The sequence below is a fragment of the Callithrix jacchus genome, chromosome 7 (assembly GCF_049354715.1).
Source record: "Callithrix jacchus isolate 240 chromosome 7, calJac240_pri, whole genome shotgun sequence".
Taxonomy (NCBI): domain Eukaryota; kingdom Metazoa; phylum Chordata; class Mammalia; order Primates; family Cebidae; genus Callithrix; species Callithrix jacchus.
The window spans coordinates 37565483-37586065 of NC_133508.1; the positions used below are offsets into that span (position 1 = coordinate 37565483).

The 20583-nt window shown below is 47.2% G+C and overlaps 1 pseudogene; it reads left to right on the plus strand.

Annotated features, from left to right (window-relative positions):
- Window positions 1-14552: 14552 nt before the first annotated feature.
- Window positions 14553-19601, plus strand: LOC100400891 (transmembrane protein 121B-like; annotated as a pseudogene).
- The last annotated feature ends 982 nt before the right edge of the window (window positions 19602-20583 follow it).

The window sequence follows — 20583 nt, forward strand, 5'->3', positions numbered from 1 at the left end:
GGAACCAAAACTCACATCCAGCTACCATCATTTGCTCAATCCCAAATGAATGAAAATGTCCTCTTTTTGTGTTTTGATGAAGCCAAGTGAATGAAAGAAAAAAAGACTGAGTACATCAGATAGGACATAAGGCCATATTTTTAACGAAATTATTAACATGGGACAAAACTTCATCAGGTGTTCACATTGAACAGATAAAATCACCTTGGGTGTGAACCATTACCTTGGAATTAGAGCATGGGCACTTCCTTGGTGTTCCCCTTGGTGACAGCCATCTGCTCTTGGCCGGGGCAGGTGCAGGGAGTCTGCTGGTAATTGGGACACCCTGCAGAGCTGGGGTTGCTGTGGTAACCAGATGCTGCCTGGAGGGTGGAATTTTAAAATATCTCAGCTGTAATAGTTTTTCTTGTCACGTTCTGTCACTTCCCCTGTGCTGCATCGTGCTGCTGAGGCAAGCCATGTGGGGACACTTGGGGCCCTTGGCAGGCAGCTTCTGTGGGTGTTGGAAGTAAGAAGATGCTCTCAGTGTGAACTGCTGGGCAGCTGACAGCCTCAGATTTTGCCTCCAGGTTCCTCCAGCTCTTGGTTCCAAAGCCTTGTGTCATTTTCTCTCTTTTTGAGGAAAGGGAGGGGGTGGAGAGAGAGAATAGGAGTCTAGCTTGAAACTCCTTCCCTACCTCTTCCCACTCCGACTTGAGCTTTTTGGCTCTGCATCCCTAGGTGAGCAGCTGTGGTGTTCCTGGAGCCGTCTCTTTGGAGAGGGAAGGGGTGTTCCTTTTTCCCTTCTTTTCTGCTTTTTTCTATGGTCTTTCTAATTTCCTCTTTCGGCTTTATTTATTCACATTTAAATGACTGTTGCACTCCTACTGAGCACAGTGTTAATAAATGAGGGCCGGACACAGTGGCTTATGCCTGTAATCCCAGCAGTTTGGGAGGCCAAGGCAGGCAAATCACTTGAGATCAGGAGTTTGAGAGCAGCCTGGCCAGCATAGTGAAACCTCATCTCTACTAAGAAAAAAATTCAAAAATTAGCCAGGCGTGGTTGTGGGTGCCTGTGGTCCAGGTACTCAGGAGGCTGAGACAGGAGAGTCGCTTGAACCCAGGAGGCAGAGGTAGCAGTGAGCCAAGATCACACCACTGCACTCCAGCCTGGACAACAGAGTGAGACTGTGTCTCAAAAAAAAAAAAAGAGAGAGAAACTGCCCTTGCTTTAGAGGAGTCCATCCTGTCTTGACCCTGGACTTGCCTATCAGATATCAAGCATTTTTTATAAAGTTACAGTAATCAAGACACTATTCTACCGGCAGAGGGAGAGATACAAATCAATGGGACAAAATAAAGTGCCCAGAAATAGACCTACACGTTTGAAAAGGCGGCTTCACAGAGTATTTCTTTCCTGATGATTTCTTCTTCTTCTTCTTCTTCTTCTTCTTCTTCTTCTTCTTCTTCTTCTTCTTTCTTCCTTCTTCTTTTTTTTTTTAAATAGAGACGGGGTTTCACCATGTTGGTCAGATTGGTCTCGAACTCCTGACCTCGTGATATTCCCACCTTTACCTCCCAAAGTGTTGGGATTACCGGCGTGAGCCACTGTGCCCGGCCTCCTTCTGATTTCATAATCTCATATGGGTCAGGTGGCTACTCTTGACCTTTGCCCTTCAAGTGGTGACTCAGGGGCCCAGGCACCCTCCAGTTGGTGATGCTGTCATCATCTTCTACACATGACTTGCAAGGTCTGTGGGAGGGAGCATGAATGTAAGACTGTGATGGGATTTATGGCTGAACCAGCCTGTGGTGGGTACCACTTCTGTACGTGTTCATTGGCTAGCCATATGATTACAGAGAGGATGGGAAATGTGGTCTTTCTCTGCCTAGGAAGAGGAAATGGGATTGGACAGCATCTAGTCTGTCTTTGTTGCCATATTACTATTTACTAGGAATAAAGAAATTCTGGGCCGGGTGTGGTGGCTCATGCCAGTAATCCTAGCACTTTGGGAGGCTGAGGCAGGCAGATCATGAGGTCAGGAGTTTGAGACCAGCCTGACCAACATGGTGAAACCCTGTCTCTACTAAAAATATGAAAATTAGCTGGGCGTGGTGGTGCATGCCTGTAATCCCTGCTACTCAGTAGGCTGAGGCAGGAGAATGGCTTGAACCTGGGAGGCGAAGGTTGCAGTGAGTGGAGATGGCACCATTGCTTTCCATCCTGGGCGACGGAGCAGGACTCCATCTCAAAAAAAAAAAAAAAAAAGAATAAAAGAAATTCCAACCAGGCTTGGTGGCTTATGCCTGCAATCCCAGCACTCTTGGAGGTTGAGGCAGGAGGATTGCTTGAGCCTAGGAGTTTGAGACCAGCCCAGGCAACATAGGGAGACCCTATCTCTACAAACAAACAAAAATAGCTGGGCATGGTGGCACATGCTGTAGTCACAGCTACTTGGAAAGCTTAGGCAGAAGGGTTGCTTGAACTCAGGATTCATGGCTACAGTGAACTATGGTTGTGCCACTGCCCTCTGTCTAGACAAGAGAGCAAGACCAGTAGAGCCAAAAATTTTGTTTTACTCAATTTTTGTTGAAATTCAGATATAAGTGTTAATTGTTTTTCTGTATTTGTTATGTTGATCTTAAGTGTTTTTCTCCTTTAATCTGTTAATATGGTAAGCTATATTAATAGATTTTTTATTTTCTTTTTCCTTTTTTTTTTAAGAGATGGGGTTTCACGTTGGCCAGGATGGTCTCCATCTCTTGACCTCATGATGCACTCGCCTTGGCCTCCCAAAGTGCTGAGATTACAGGTGTGAGCCACAGCACCCAGCCATATATATATATATATGTATATTTTAAAGACAGGGTTTCACCGTATTAGTCAGGCTGGTCTTGAACTCCTGACCTCAGGTGATCTGCCTGCCTCAGCCTGCCAAAGAGCTGGAATTACAGGCATGAGCCACTGCACCCGGCTTATTAATAGATTTTGTTTCTGTCTTTTTTTTTTTTTGGAGACAGGGTCTTGCTCTGTCACCCAGGCTGCAATGCAGTTGTGCAATACTGGCTCACTGCAGCCTCCACCTCCTGGGCTTAAGCAGTTCTCCCACCTCAGCCTCTCAAGTAGCTGGGACTACAGGTATGAGCCACCATGCCCAGCTAATTCAATTATTTATTTTTTGTAGAGGCATGGTCTCGCCATGTTGCCTTGGCTGGTCTCAAACTCCTGGGCTTCAAGTGCTCCTCTCATCTTGGCCTCCAGAATGTTGGGATTATAGGTGTGAGTCACTATTCCCAGTCTGTTTTCAACTTTAACTCTTTTTCTCATTCCTGGGATAAAACCAAATTGGTTATGTTACATGTTGCTGGCAGTTATTACAGCAACAGTTCAGGGGTTCTTCATCAATGTTCACAAGTGTGATCGAGCTATGTGCTAGTCAATTTGGGCTGGTAAAATACCATAGTCTGGGTGTCCTCTGAAAACAAATTTATTTCTCATACTTTTGGAGACTTGGGACAGTCCAAGAGCTTGGCAGCACCTTTAGTATTTTCTCCAAACTGGGTTCTTGTTCTTTTCTATATGGATGGGCTGATCATTTTTCAGAACTTTAAGTTCTTACTCCTTTTTGCTGAACAGTTCTGCCTTTATGTCATTTATGTCTCTCTTGAATTGTACTAGAAGCAGTCATAAGGAGCTAGGTTACTCCTTCAATACTTGGTTTAGAGATTTCCTAAGCCAAACATCCCATTGTAAGTTTCATTGCTTGCAATTTTTACCTCCACAAAATGACAGAACATGAACGCAATTTAGCCAATTCTTTGCTGCTTCCTAACAAGGATGGCCTTTTGTCCAGCTTCTAGTAAATGTTCTTCATTTCCATCTGTGACTCCATCAGAATGGCCTGACTGCCTATAATCCCAGCACTTTGGGAGGTCAAGGTGGGTGAATCACTTGAGACCAGGAGTTCTAGACCAGCCTGGTAAACATGGTGAAACCCCCTCTTTACTAAAATTGCAAAAATTAGCCAAGTGTGATGGCATGTACCTGTACTTTCAACTACTTGGGAGCCTGAGGCAGGAGAATCACTTGAACCTGGAAAGTGGAGGTTGTAGAAGGCTCACACCACTGCACTCCAGCCTGGGCAACACAGTAAGACTCTGTCTCAACAAAGAAAAAAGAAAAAGAATGGTGGTACTGTTCCTATTCCTACCAACATTCTGTTCAGCATTACTTAGGTATTCTCTAAGAAGATTGGGGTTTCTCTACAGCTCTCCTCTTTTCTTTCTGAGACCTCATCAGAATAACCCTTAATGTCCACATTTATAGCATACACCTCAAAACTCTTCCAGTCTCTACCCATTACCCAGTTCTAAAGTGCTAGGATTACAAACGTGAGCCACCATGCCCGGCCATAGTTCCTTCTTTGAGTTTTTATTGTACTGGCTTTTCTTTCTCCCACTTTTATTTATTAATTTTGAGACAAGATCTCACTCTGTTGCCCAGGCTGGAAGTGATGTGATCATGGCTCACTATAGCCTTGAACTCCTGGGCTCAAGAGATTCTCCCATCTCAGCCTCCCAAGTAGCTGGGGCTACAGGCATGGCCATCATGTCTGTTGAATTTATTATTTTTTGTAGAGACAGGGTCTTGCTATGTTGCCTAGGCTGATCTCAAACTACTAGCCTTAAGTGACCCTCCTGCCTTAGCCTCCCAAAATGCTAGAATTACAAGCCACTGTGCCCAGCCAGTTTATTAAGTTGGATGCTTACCTTATTAAATGTTCAATTTTCTCCTTTTGTAACACAAACATTTAAGGCTATACATTTTCCTTTTCTGCTTGGGTTATATCCCATCAATTTTGACAGGAAGTATTTTTATGTTCATTTAGTTGTAAATATTTTATTTTCTTTTTTTCATAAGATAGGGTTTCACCATGTTGGCCAGGCTAGTCTTGAGCTCCTGACCTCAGGTAATCCACCCTCCTTGGCCTCCCAAACTGCTGGGATTACAGGAATGAACCCCTAAGCCTGGCTAGTTCTAAATATTTTCTAATTTTTCGATGATTTATTTGGAAGTATGTCTTTAAACTTCCAAATATGTGGAGGTGGGGTAATTGGTCATCTTTTTGTTACTGTATTTTAATCTAATTGTTGTGAGGTCAAAGAATTGGTCTGACCGAGCTGGGTGGCATGTGCCTATAGTTCCAGCTATTTGGGAGGCTGAAGCTGGAGGATCTCTTGAGCCCAGGAGTTCTGGGCTGCAGTGCGCTGTGCCGATTGGGTGTCTGCACTAAGTTCGGCATCAATATGGTGACCTCCCGGGAGCGGGGGGACCATCAGGTTGCCTAAGGAGGGGTAAACTGGCCCAGGTCAGTAATGGAGCAGGTCAAAACTCCCGTGCTGATCAGTAGTGGGATCACACCTGTGAATAGCCACTGCCTCTTATTTAAAAAAAAAAAAAGAAAAAAGAAAAGAATTGGTCTATACATAGTCATGCTTTGTAAATGTTGCATGTAAAATTGCAAACAATGTATAGTATCTAAATTTGGAGGTACAGAGCTCTAAATTCAGCCATTAGACCAAGCTTGTTAATGATGTGGTTGAACTTGTATACGTCTGTATCAATGTTTTATCTCTTTGGTCTATCACAAACTGAGAGATATGTTTATTTTTTTATTTATTTTTATTGCATTTTAGGTTTTGGGGTACGTGTGAAGAACAGGCAAGATAGTTGCATAGGTATGCATGTGGCAGTGTGATTTACTGCCTTCCTCCCCTTCACCTATATCTGGCATTTCTCCCCGTGCTATCTCTCCCCAACTCCCCACCCCCGCTGTCCCTCCCCTATTCCCCCCAACAGGCCCCAGTGTGTAGTGCTCCACTCCCTGTGTCCATGTGTTCTCATTGTTCAACACCCGCCTATGGGTGAGAACATGCGGTATTTCATTTTCTGTTCTTGTGTCAGTTTGCTGAGAATGATATTCTCCAGGTTCATCCATGTCCCTACAAAGGACATGAAGTCATCGTTTTTGATTGCTGCATAATATTCCATGGTGTATATGTGCCGCATTTCCCCTCTCCAGTCTATCATCGATGGGCCTTTGGGTTGATTCCAGGTCTTTGCTATTGTAAACAGTGCTGCAATGAACATTCGTGTGTATGTGTCCTTACAGTAGAATGATTTATAATCCTTTGGATATATACCCAGTAATGGGATTGCTGGGCCAAATTGAATTTCTATTTCTAGGTCCTTGAGGAATCGCCACACTGTCTTCCACAATGGTTGAACTAATTTACACTCCCACCAGCAGTGTAAAAGTGTTCCTATTTCTCCACATTCTCTCCAGCATCTGTTGTCTCCAGATTTTTTTAATGATCACCATTCTAACTGGCGTGAGATGGTATCTCAATGTAGTTTTGATTTTCCTTTCTCTAATGACCAGTGATGATGAACATTTTTTCAAATATGTTTGTTGGCCTCATATATGTCTTTTGTAAAGTGTCTGTTCACATCCTTTGCCCACTTATGAATGGGCTTGTTGAGAGATATGTTTATATTCCCCACTATAATTTGGTTATTTGGCAATGTCTCATAAATACTACCCATTTTTATTTTTATATTAGGGCTATGTTATTGAGTACATACACATTCAGAATTACAGTTTTCTGGAACTTTGTCCTTTTACAGCAGCAAATATTTATATAACATTTTGTGCTGAGCACTTTCTATATGTTAATTTATTTACTTTATGTAATAACTCTGTGAAGTGGCTATTAATTTTTCTCCATTTGCTAGTGGGAAAATCAAGGAAAGAGAGATTAAGTAACTTGCCCAAGGTCACTCAGCTTCTAAATGGTGGAGTTAGCCTGGCATGGTGGCCCACATCTGTAATCCCAGCCCTTTGGGAGGCTGAGGCAGGCAGATCACTTGGGGTCAGGAGTTCAAGAGCAGCCTGGCTTACATGGTGAAACCCTGTCTTTACTAAAAATACAAAACAATTATCTGGGTGTGATGGTGGGCGCCTGTAGTCCCAGCTGCTTGGGAGGCTGAAACCAGACAATTTCTTGAATCTGGGAGGCAGAGGTTGCAGTGAGCTGAGACTGCATCCCTGCACTCCAGCCTGGGTGACACAGTGAGATTCCATCTCAAAATAAAAGAGAATAAAATGAAATGAAATAGTTTTAATCCAGGTAGATTGGCTCTAGAGTGTGTACCCTTCACTACTATGGTGTACTGCCTTTTATGATTACATAGTGAACTTCTTTATCTTTAAGAATATTCTTTGTCGTATAGTTTATTTTTTCCAGTATTAATATTGGTAAACCCACTTTTTAAAGTTGGTGTTTGCCTAGTTTAATTATATACATGCATTAAATCATATTTGTGTATTTTTTATTCAACCTTTTTAAACTTTGTCTTTATATTTTAGAAATATTTCTCTTTTTATTTTATTTTTTATTTATTTTTTGAGACAGGGTCTTGCTCTGTCAACCAGGCTGGAGTACACTGCAACCTCCAACTCCTGGGCTTGAGGATTCCTCCTTCCTCAGCCTCCCAAAAAGCTGGGATTACAGGCATCAGCCACCATGCCAGGCCATGGGTTATTTCTTGTAAAAGCCTATAACTGAACATTAAAAAAATAAATCAAAGCTGATCATCTGTTGTTTAATATGACATCTGTTATGATTACTGATTATTTAGCTTCATTTTTACCATCCATTGCATTCTGACTTCTGTTATTTCTGATGAGAAGTCTGCCATTAATCTAATTGTTGTTTGTTGTAAGTCGTTTGTTTTTCACTGTTTGATTTTTCTTAAGATCCTTTTCTTGCCTAGAGTTCTACAATTTTACTTGAAAACATCTAGGAGCATGTTTATTTTTATTCATCCTGTTTAGGAGAATGAATTCCTAAATCTGTGGATTGGAGAAGTTCTTTCACCAATTTTTGAAAATTCTCAGTTCAAGTTTCTTTACTGTCTTTCCCTTATTCTTTCTATTTTCTTATTCTGGAGCTTCTGTCAGACATATTTTGTATCTTCCAATATATCTCTCATGTCTCCTGTCTCATATATTTTCAGTCTCCTTTCTGTACTACAGTCTAGAGACTGTCTTCATGTATATTATTACATTCACTCACTTCACTTGTGTCTAATTGGATATTGAGCTCATCCATTAATTTTTTTTAGTGGCTGTCCAATAATGTCTGCTATTTGCAGTTTTACTGTTTATGGTTTCAATTCCATGGTAAAGCACTGTCTGAAAATATTAAGGCATTTTGAGAGACAGAGACACCACATTCACTTTCATTATAATATATTGTTATAATTGTTCTATTATGTGTTATTGTTAATCTCCTGTACCTAATTTATAAATTAAACTTTATCATATCTATGTATAAAGAAAAAACTGTGTGTGTGTGTGTGTGTGTGTGTGTGTGTGTGTGTCCTCAGTTTCAGGCATCCACTGAAGGTCTTGAAATGGATCCCTCAAGGACTACTATATACTTGAAATCTGAAGGTTTATTTTATTTTATTTTATTTTATTTTATTTTATTTTATTTTATTTTTTTGAGACAGGGTCTTGCTCTGTCACCCAGGCTGAAGTACAGTGGCATGATCATAGCTCACTGCAACCTCCTCCTGGCCTCAAATTATCCTCCCACGTTAGCCTCCTGGGTGGCTAGGACTACAGACTTATGCCACCATGTTTGGCTACTTAAAAAAATATATATATACATATATATTTTTTTTTAAGGTAGGGTGTGGTGGCTCACACCTGTAATCCCAGCACTTTGGGAGGCCGAGGCAGGCAGATCACCTGAGGTCAGGAGGTCAAGACTAGCCTGGACAACATGGCAAAACCCCGTCTCAACTAAAAACATAAAAATGAGCGGGTTGTGGTGTCAGGTGCTTGTAATCCCAGCTCCATTGGAGACTGAGGCATGAGAATCTCTTGAACGTGGGAGGTAGAGGTTGCAGTGAGCTGAGATCATGCCACTGCACTCCAGCCTGGGGCACAGCGAGACTCTGTCTTAAAAAAAAAGTTATTTTTAGAGATGAGGTCTTGCTAGGCTTCCCAGGCTGATCTCAAATGCATCCGACCAGGTTTTTTGTTTGTTTATTTTTTAGAACATCCGGTAGGACTGAAGTGTGTGTTTCTTTATTTTCTCCTGAGGTAGAGTATTGCTTTGTCACCCAGGCTGCAGTGCAGTGGCACAATCTCAGATCACTGCAACCTCTACCTCCCAGGTTCAGGCAATTCTCCTGCCTCCGCCTCCTGAGTAGCTGGGATTACAGAAGTGAGCCACCATGCCCAGCTAACTTTTTGTATTTTTAGTAGAGACAGGGTTTCACCATCTTGGCTGGGTTAGTCTCAAACTCCTGACTTCATGATCCACCCACCTCCACCTCCCAAAGTGCTGGGATTACAGGTGTGAGCCACAGTGTTCGGCTAGTGTTTTTTTTTTTTCATTTTTGTTTCCTTTTTTGTGTTGAGTTTTTATAGGGTGACGTTTTAATTCTTTTAATGACTTCTAAACTATGTTTTGGATTATTGTCTTAGTGTCAATCTAGAGCTTATATGTATTAGCTTATCAAAATTCACTTCAGATTTATACCACCTTAATTCCAGTGAGTTAAAAAACTTCATTTCTATTCCTTCTTTGTTTTCTGGTGCTATTAATATTATACACTATACATATATAACTTTTTTGAGACAGGGTCCTGCTATGTTGCTCAGGCTGGAGTGCAGTAGTGCAATTGGGGCTCACTGTAGCCTCAGTCTCCTGGGATCAAGTGATCCTCCCACCTCAGTCTCCTAAGTGGCATAGGCATATGCCACCATGCCTGGCTAATTTTTGTTTGTTTTTTTTTTTTGAGAAAGAATCTTGCTCTGTCACCCAGGCTGGAGTGCAGTGGTGAGATCTCAGCCCACTGCAACATCCGTTTCCTGGGTTCAAGCAATTCTCCTTCCTCAGCCTCCCTAGTAGAGTAGCTGGGACTATACCATGCTAATTTTTTTAATGGCTGGTTAATTTTAAAAATATCTTTTGTGGAGACAGGGTTTCACCATGTTGTCTAGGCTGGTCTCAAACTCCTTAGCTCAAGCAGTCCACATGCCTTGGCCTCCCAAATTGCTAGGATTACAGGCGTGAGCCACCATGCCTGGCCTATATATAAGATATTAAAAAATATCTAACTGTATCTGTATTTTACTATTTCTGGTGGTTTTCCTTTTATTTTTGAATGAATTTTCATTACCGTCTGATGTCATTTCCTTGCATTAATACAGCTTTGCTCTCAACTACCTTCTTTGTGCTGTTATTGTCAAATGTATTACATGTCTATATGTTAAAGGCCCAACAATACAGTTATAGTTTGTTTTTTTTTCTTTTTAAAGACGGGGTTTCACCCTGTTGGTCAGGCTGGTCTTGAACTCCCAACCTCAGGTGATCCACCCGCCTTGGCCTCCAAAGTGCTTGAATTACAGGCATGAGCCACCACACCTGGCCAACAGTTATAGTTTTATGCAATTGCTTTTTGAATAGATTAAGAGAAGAAAGGAGAAGAAATATGCAAAGCACATTTTTATGAAAAAAATTTTTTGGAGAGATGGAGTTTCACTCTATCACCCAGGCTAAAGTACAGTTCCCGGGTTGAAAGGATGCTTCTCAGCCTCCTGAGTGGCTGGGGCTACAGGCCTGTGCCACCAAGCCCCACTAATTTTTGTATTCTTAGTAAAGATGGGGTTTTGCCACATTGACCAGGCTGGTCTTGAACTCCTGACCTCAGCTGATCCACCTACCTCAGTCTCCCAAAGCGCTGGAATTACAGGCATGAGCCACCATGCCTGGCCTAAATTTAAATTTAGATAGCCACATACTAAATAGCATGGCTAAGTGAGACTGACTACATATCTGAAGGCACTCACAGCCTCATGTATTTCACTTTCCAGTCTGGTTTCCTATTCATTTATGGTTCCAAGAGTTTCCCTTACTCTTTGAGATTAACTGCATTTAAAGAATGTTCTATTTCATTGAGTGTTTTTTTTTTTTTTGGTAAGCTAGGGAGTTTTTTTTATATGATTTAATTCACTGTATTGCCAGAATTAGAACATGGTCTCTGTACCTCCATTTCCCATTCCCTCTAATCCATCGTCTGCACGATCAAGCAACTTTTTTTTTATTTATTCTTTTTCTTTAAAAAAAATGAGGTTTCCCCATGTTGGTCAGGCTGGTCTTGAACTCCCAACATCAGGTGATCCGCCCACCTTGGTCTCCAAAGTGCTTGGATTACAGGCATGAGCCACCGCACCAGGCCAATCACGCAGATTTTCTTTTTTTTTTTTTTTTTTTTTGAGATGGAGTTTCGCGCTTGTTACCCAGCCTGGAGTGCAATGGCGCGATCTCGGCTCACAGCAACCTCCGCCTCCTGGGTTCAGGCAATTCTCCTGCCTCAGCCTCCTGAGTAGCTGGGATTACAGGCACGCACCACCATGCCCAGCTAATTTTTTGTATATGTTTTAGTAGAGACGGGGTTTCACCATGTTGACCAGGATGGTCTCGACCTCTTGACCTTGTGATCCACCCGCCTCGGCCTCCCAAAGTGCTGGGATTACAGGCTTGAGCCACTCGGTGTACTCCTGGTTTCAAGAGTTCCTTCCTGCCTTAGAATGCAGCCCAGGTTTGGCCTGGGCTTGGTGGCCCATGGGAATTCAGCCCTGCCTGTGTCCTCAGCTGCGCCTTTCATTGAATGGTCTCCTGTACTTAAATTCAAGCAGAGCCAATATTTGTCACTCTGTACAGGGTCTGCTACTTTATGCCTTAGGCCCTTTGTCCATCTTGGTCCTGACTGCTCTTCTGATCCAGCGCTACCTCCTATCTGCTCCCCAGCACCTGCTCAGTTTTCAAAACAGCACTCTCATCTTGCCCTCTGTGAAGGCTTTGCTGCCCCACTCCTGTCTTGTATCTCTTCTGGACCCTGAATTTGGTCATAATATTTATAATACTTCATTGTGCTTAATTGCTTATATGTCTATGTCCCTCCTAATAAAGAACTTGGTTTATCTTTTATTGTTTTGTTTTGTTTTGTTTTGAGACAGGGTAGGGTGTGGGCTGGGGAGTGGGAGGGTGCTCTTCCCTGGCTCTCAGAAGTCCAGCTCTTTCTTCATCAGCTGCTTCCTCTTTTTTTTTTTTTTTGAGACACAGTTTCACTGTGTCACCCAGGCTGGAGTACAGTGGCGTGACCTCGGCTCACTGCCACCTCCACCTCTGAGGTTCAAGTGATTCTCTTGCCTCTACCTTGCCGAGTAGCTGGGATTACAGGTGCATGCCACCATGCCTGGCTAATTTTTGCGTTATTAGTAGAGTTGGGGTTTTGCCATGTTGGCCAGGCTGGTCTCAAAGTCCTTACCTCAAGTGATCTTCCTGCCTCTGCTTCCCAAATTGCTGGGATTACAGGCATGAGCCACTTCACCCAACTAGCTGCTTCCTTCTTCCACCACTTTACTTACTTGTATAGGAGGCCTGAGCCTGCTTCTGTGTGAGCTGCCAGCTGGTGTTTTCCCTGAAGGGATTGGGAAACTGCCATAATCACCCCCATTAGCAGTTGGCAGACCCCAACAAAACCATTTTTTGACCTGGACTGACTTAGCCCTGATAGCTCTGGGCCTGCTGTGTTGCTCACCATGAGTGGTGGCTGCACCCGCTAGACCATTCACTACCCACTCAGCTCCATGTAGGTGGACCCTGGCCCCAACTGGCACCCTGGATATCTCACACTGTAAGCCTGTGAAGACCAGCTCCAAGAACCAGCGCTCCTAATCGTGGCAGTTTTGCTTCCCAGCACTTACCAAAGTGCAATGCTGTGGGAGAGTAGAACTCAGAATCCAGCCAGAAAACAGCCATTAGTGGCCCCTGCTATGAGTGGACATTCCCCGGGAAGCTAAGGCTAAGTGGAATGATGATCACATAGAAACCTTTAACTGAACATGGACTCCTAGCCAGGGACTGGCTCTGTCATCAAAGAGAGATTACACACAGCATCTCTCTTCATACAACAACCTGTTAAGGTAGGGGTGGGGTCTTTTTTATAGATCAGCTTTGTGAGGTGAAATATCCAGGATAAGACAACAAAGGTGTTAAGTGGCACAGCTGGGACAGTGGCCCCAGAGCTCCTCCTGCCTTCACCACCATGCCTGCTTTCCAAAGGATATGTGTTCAGGAGAGGTGGAAATAGTGCAGGTTCTAAATTGTATATCTACCAGGGATTGGCTGTGCAGACTCTGGGGAACTGGAAAAGGCAGATTTGCCTGAAACTGACCCTCATTCAAGAGGTGGATTTAGGGGCAGCTCTGACTAAGCACTGCAGCTCCACTGCACACCTCCCTCACACTGCATGGTGTTGCCCTGCTGCAAGCTGTTACCTAGGGAAGATGAGCCCACAGCAACGCTTCAAAGGTCATGAAATCAGGGAGGGCACAGGCCACCCAAAGGCTGTGGAGGCCAACAGGCCAGGCGGGCTTCCTGCTCTCCTTTCATGGGGCTGGGAATGGAATGTCTCCATTATTGGTGAATCTCAGATTGTTTCTGAGCTCCAACTGCTCATTTTCTCTTCCCTTAAATCCCCAAAGGTAGCACTCTACCTTCTGCCTTCCAGTGCTTCTGCATGAACATCCAGCCCCAGCCATGGATGAGTCCTTGGGTGAGTTGCTGTGCTCTTTCTCCTGAAGCTTTCTACAGAGGGTTACCGCCTACATTTCTTCCTTGGTGTCTCTGTCTACCATGACGGACTGTAACCCTCACCATCATCCCTTTGGAGCCTTTGTTTTCAGCCAGGTGACCACACCTGTAAATATCCCTTTATTTTCCTCCCTGCTAGACACATCTTCCTATTATGTTCCATTCTGCTTTTAAAACATTTGAGAAGCCCACTGGGTGGATACCACTAGCCTCTCCTCCTAGGCAGGTGTTTTCAGGGAACTTCTCCCTCCTCTGGGTCATCCCTGAGATGGCTCGTGACCCCAGTGCTGGGCACACAGATGTTTAGGACTGTACCTGTGGGACTGCTGCCCTGGCCCTTTTTGCCAACATGGCCTATCTCCTCCACTGGTGTTTAGTGCCTTAGGGAGAGGCGGATGGGCCCCTGGGAAGGGCGCTGGATGGAGGGAAGCTACCTTTTGCCTACGTCAGAGCTGAGAAGGCCAGGTGCAAAGCCCGCCCTGTTGACTGAGTCCATAGTTTGGGGGCACCGAAGCCATCCAGACACTAGCGTCCTGGGGTGCAGCTAGTGAGAGTCCCAGCAACTTCCTTAGGAGTCTGCGCTCCCTCAGAGTCTGCAGCGGGTCGTCTCTCTCTGGTGGCCGCCCGCACCTCCTCCACTTCCTCCAGGCCACAGGGCTCACACCGGACTCTAAAGCTCAGCACCTCCACCCCTTTTCCTGCTGATACAGCGTGCGGCGCTTTCCCCTCCTCTGGTCTCGCCGCCTCCTCTCCTCCTGGAATCCAGTCCTGGTTTCCCCGCCGCCAGCCTCCCTCCGTCCCGGCGGGCTCGCTCCCCGCCCCGCCCACCGTCACCGCAGTCTGCTCCGCTCCGCGCCTGTCACCGCTCCCTCCCGGCTTGGCCCAGCTCACCCAGTCCAGGGGCTCCAGTCGGGATCTCGCTGCCGCCCGGGCCAGGTGAGAGTCCCCACCGCTGGGGAGGCGGCGGGCCCTGCTTCCCTCGGCCGCCTCGCCCACCCGGAGTTGTCGGGGAGGAAGCAGCTGGGGGGCCCCGGAGCCCCTCAGAGGACAATGCGACCAGTGCTCAGCCACCCTAGCTCTGTCTCCTCCGCGCCGGGCCCCTTCCCGCCATCCTCTGCCGCCGCCCGGCTGCAGCCGCTCTTCCTCCGCGGGGGCTACTTTTGCGGCCAGAGAGGCTCGGGCGACAGTAACACCAGCACCAGCACCAGCGGGGAAGGCGGCAGCAGACGCGGCGGGGGCGGGGGCGGCGGCTCCCCGAGCAGCAGCACGGGAGCCGAGAGCGAGGAGCAACACGAGAGCCTGAGCGTCAGCAAGCCACCGGTGCCCAACGCAGCGCTACCTGGGCCGCCGGTTCAGGGCTGCGCCCCTGCCGTCCCCGCGCCGGCCGCCTTCTCCTCCTCCTCCGACACCTCCTCCTCCAGCTCCACGCCCACCCTCTACTGCAGTAAGACCGCCGTGGACTTCGGCGGGGACACCGCAGCCGGGGCCGTCGAGGGCCCTGGGAGCCGCTCAGTGGCGGCGCCGGCGGCGGCGGCGGGTCGGGCAGCAGCGCCTCCTGCTGTTCGTGTTGCTGCTGCTGTAGCAGTCTGGCCTGGCCCGGCCGCAGGGGTCGGCGCGGCCAGCGGTGCGCATCACCCACACCACCACCACGCCGCACCGCCCCTGCTCTTGCCTGCCCCCTTGGCCGCCTCCACCCGGGCCAAGGCGCGCAGAGCCAGGGGGGAGGGGTCGGCGGCCTGGAGGCGGCCGCGGCAGTGGGCGAGTTCGCTTTCACCTACCTGGCCCAGCTTTTCTATTTCATAGCCTTCACGCCCAAGGCGGTGCTGATCTTGGGCACGTCCATCCTAGACCTCATCGAGCTGCACGCTCTCTTCGGCACCATGGGCTTCCACCTCACCATGGTACTGTCGGTGCCCCTGCTCTACAGCTTGGTGCGGGCCATCAACGAGGTGGGTGCACTGCCCGGCTCTGCCAGACCCCTGCTGCTGCAGCCCCAGTGGCACTGCATGGCCTGGTGCTTCCTGGGCACGTGCCTGGAGCTGCTCAACAGCTTCACGTTGGTGGAGCTGATGCTGGAGGTCTGTGCGCAGTTGCCCACGCACCTGCGCTACCTGCTCATCGCCGTCTACTTTCTTACCCTCCTCTCGCCGGTGCTCTGGCTCTATGAGCTCAACGCTGCTGCGGTGGCGGTGGCATCCGGGGGCCAGGCCTCTGGCCCAGCTGCTGCTGCCTTTTTCTGCGCCTGCTGGGCGGCTGCCTGGTGGACGTGCCCTTGCTGGCACTGCACTGCCTCCTGGTGGTCATCTACCAGCAGCCCCTCTCCATCTTCACGCTCAAGAACCTATTCTTCCTCGGCTGCCAAGGCCTGGAGGCACTGGGGGACTGCTGGGACTGGGTCAGTCGGGCCTCCCTGAGTCAGACCATAGGGGGCTATGGTGCTCCACCCTCCGCCCCTCCACTGCCTCTGCCACCACCTGAGGGAGGCTCCCAGCTGGACCATTGCATTTTGGAGAATGACGGGGTTGCCCATGGCTATGTAAACACCTTGGCTGTGACCTCCTAGAACTGAGGGTGAAGGGCATGGGTCCCTGGTTTTGGGTTGAGAGTCCCCAACTCCCTTATCTTCTACCTTCTGTCACCCAGATTTGATCAGGCTTTGTTTGGAAGAGGTAACCCTTTTTATGGCTGAGGGCCAGGGTGTTCTTCTGCACCCCTGGGATGAGGACCGCTTGGAGGGAGACCAGCAGTTAATGGTGAGGGAGGTAGGCGCACTTACCCTCTTTCTTCTATCCTACTCCAATCCTGACCTCCTAGGAGCTGGTAGCTCTGCTTCTTTCTTTACCCACCTCCACTCTAATTGCCATCCATCAGGAGGAGAGAAGTGCTCGGCCTTGGGTCTTCTTCCTGACTTAGAAGTGCCGGCCTCTTTCAGGCTGTGGTTGGTGGCCATTGTCCCATGCCTTGACATTGACCCAGAACCCACTTTCCACTGATGTCTCTATTCGATTTCTCCTGGGTGATAGATGCAAAGTGTATGTCTCTCTCTGTAGTGTTGTTTTCTTGCATCCACCTTGTGACCCTTTGCAATAGGTAGGAGATCTGGGGAGGCCCTGCTCCCTATATCTTACTTACCACCACCCTTCTCTTTTCTGCCTGGATTTGTGACCATGAATTCCCAGGAAGAGCTGGGCCCCTGAGAGCTTCCCAGGTACTCCCTTTAAAGGGAGAAGCTCTCCCAGGATCTTCCTCAATCCTGTTCCTCTCTTCTTAGCTCAGAGGGAGGAGGGGATCCATTCTCTAAGGACAAAAGTGCACCCTTTCTTGGGTGAGCAAGCATTTCTACCTCTGTGCTTTCAACTTTTGTTGCATCATGCACTGATGCTGCTTGCAAAAAATAAGACAAAATACTCAGAAATTGCATTCTCCATGGCCACTGGCTCCAACTGGTGTTGGGTGCCAGTGTTATTACAGGGTCTGTGGAGTATCAGCCATTGGCTTGGCCTCCCACTCTTCTTCCCTCTGCACCTAGAACTCTTATCCTTCCTGTGGTTTGGTGCTGACTGGGTCAGATCTGGGCTTAGAGTAATAGCTTTGATGGTTCCTAGATGGACATGAAGTTGACCCTCCCATAGGCCCAGGAGAGCAGGAAGCCCCATTCCCCACTGGTCCTTCCTCTAGGAAGTGTAGATCAGAAAGTGAGGTGGTGACCTCCTGCCTCTGGTCTAACCAAGTCTCACTAGGGCCAAGGCAGCCTGCAGCACTTTGTGTCCTAGATTCCTCTCATTGAGGGTGAGGACAAGAGACATCTGGGGGCTGTGTGCTCAGAGTCTTGGTGTGGAATGTCACTCTTGCAATCTTTGAGGCAGGATAAGTATTTTTACATATTTTAAGGGTGCAGGAGCACAGCAGGGAACAAGGCCAGAAAATACTTCCTTCCATCCTCAACAGGACGCAGTGGGGGTGAAGCTTGCAGAATTTTTTTTTTATAAGATGGGGGTTTCACTATGTTGGTCAGGCTGGTCTTGAACTCCCAACCTCAGGTGATCCACCCGCCTTGGCCTCCAAAGTGCTTGGATTATAGGCATGAGCCACCACTCTTGGCTGCTTGCAGAATTTTTATTTCCCCTTCTCCCTTCTTATGTTTGGGAAGTTTTATATGGTGTAATAAACCCTAGGTATATTACTGGAAGATGTTGATTCTAGTTCTGATTGTATCACTCACTGGCTTTGAGTGACATATCATTTTTATTTTCTAGGCTTGTTTTCTCACATTAAAAAAGTAGAAGTTAGATGAGTGATCCCTAAGTTTGAAGGTAATTCCAACTCTCACAGTTTTTGAGTTTGTGGCTCTTGAAAACCCTGGTCCTGATGCTCCCTGTACAGGTGGCCAGGAGAGAAGCCAGCCAGGCTGCAGCAGCAGAACATTCCCTGCTCTGCACTGGGTGGGTGAAGCTTCAGCAGAGGCCAGAGGGAGAGCATGGACTCCTGGGCTGGGTGTGAGGCAAGACTGGCACAGCTGAAGTGTCCACGGCACCCCCCACAGAGAGGGCCAGAAGTGCCAAGTCACTGGACATGAACTCAGCACCCATCAAGCCCCCACCTCCCGCTGGAAGCTCCCCTCCCAACTGCTTGGGGGCTTGAAACAGAGACACCCATGTAGACAGACGTAAGAGAGGCTGAGGGCTTGACCAGAGTTCTCTTGAGCCTCCTCTTGCTCTCAGAGCAGGGAAGCATGGGATAAAATGTTTACACTTGATCCACGATCTGTGCTTCCAGTTCCTCACCCTATGTGGCCCAAAAGCTGCCCGGATTTCACATTTAGTATTTTTCTGCCTTCTTCCTCCACCCCCACTGATGTCTATCCCCTCCCTTTCATTGGACTTGAGCTTCTGGGGCCTGAGGCCTGGGCCCTGGGTGGCTACCAACAGCTGCTCCCTGTTCCCATGTCCCCTCTCCAGCTTTGCTGTTTCTCTGCTACCTAATCTCAGTGACTGTGAAAGGACATTGTGTCTGAGCCATAGCTGGCCACTGGCTGGCCCCCTGACCTCCCCCTTTCTGTTGTTTAGATGGCCATCTCCTGCCTTGTCTCCCTGGTTGTAAAATCTCTGTACTGTTAGGTTTTGATGGGAGGCTGTGATAAGTTCCAACAAGTTGCCACTTCCCTGGATATGTCAAGAGGTTGATGGCAACTAGCCCAATTCTTGCAGAGACCAGGCACCCAACTCAGCCCCAGTCACCCTGTTTTACACATGTGGTTAGAGCACTATGTGCTCAGAGGGTAAGGCCCTTGCACCCACCTCCCTTGCCCCATAGTTCCAACAAGTTGCCACTTCCCTGGATATGTCAAGAGGTTGATGGCAACTAGCCCAATTCTTGCAGAGACCAGGCACCCAACTCAGCCCCAGTCACCCTGTTTTACACATGTGGGTAGAGCACTATGTGCTCAGAGGGTAAGGCCCTTGCACCCACCTCCCTTGCCCCATTTATTATTACCCCTGAAGCTTTCTTCCCCTTGCTTTCTAGCACATCCCTGGTGCAGGGGAAAACCTGAGATTTTCCCATGGGCTTGACAGCCAAGGAGGTTTCCTGTCTCCTGAGGCCAATGCCAGCACATGCATCGTTAGTAGAAGAGGACCCTGGGCTCAGAATCATGAGAATTGCCTGCTCCTAATGTTTCTGCCAGTCAGAGTGTTCCTCTCTAAGTTCCCAAATCCTTACTTATTTAAAAAAGACTAGACCCTCTCTAAAGACTGTTCCATTTTAACATGCCCTGATTCTGCATCTGTGGGTTTGTGAGAGAGATAGCTGGTGGTGAGAGCCTGGAGGAAGGAGGGAAGTGGCACCTCACCAGCATTTATCACTTTTTTCCTTTTCTTTTTAAAAGTAAAACCAGACTCTCTTCTGAAAATAAAAAACTTGAGACTTGTGACAAGCTTCCTGTGTGGTTTAACATTTTTTCTGTCTTGATTTTCTTTCAAAGTTTTTAAATGTCCCTGTGACATTCTCCATTATTTTATAGGTTTGTGTTAACATTATGAAAACATCTTGGTCCTTTCCTTCTAGTCAGTGGCATGTGGCTCAGTGGGCCAGTGAGGCTGTGGCCTGGGGCAGGTGAGTATCTGACAGGGTTTGTCAGCACAGCCAGCTCAGCTTTAATGGAGTCAGTCTGAGAGCGATTTTTCCCATCCCACTTTTCTCTTTCTCCCACTTTTCTTTCTTTCCTTCCTTCTTCCTTTCTTTCTGAGCTAGGGTCTCACTTTGTCACCCAAACTGGAGTGCAGTGGCACCATCAGAGTTCACTACAGCCTCAAATTCTTGTGCTCAAGCAATTCTCCTATCTTAACCTCCCAAGTAGCTGGGACTACAGGTGTGTGCCACCACGCTCAGCTTCCCATTTCTTTCTAAGAGTAGCTTTCCAAAGGGGAACATCTTGAGAAACTAATTTTTAAATACTGTGCCTTCCTCTATCACTCTTGTCCCATCCAGAAGCAGATTCTTTCATATGAATAAGAAAAACACGGCCATGGGTTTTTGTTTGGCTTTATTTTAACAGGAAGGATAGTATTAAGTCTAAAGGTCGGGACATCTAAATAAACACACTGAGGTTTTCTTAGTACACAGGCAGCCTGTATTATACAGATCCTAGCTTGCTGCTTCTGGCTGTGCCAAAGGCGATGCAGATCTTTGACTCAGGAGATCCCTGGAGGCAAGAGTAGATGCTCCTGGGAGCCTGAGCTCTCTCTGCCTCTCGTGAGCTGTGGCTTTGCCCATCATCTGGCCTCCTGGAACTTCATTATTTATAAAGCAAGAGCAACCACAGAAGACACATGGGAAATGGTCTTTTCCCCTATGACATGTATAATT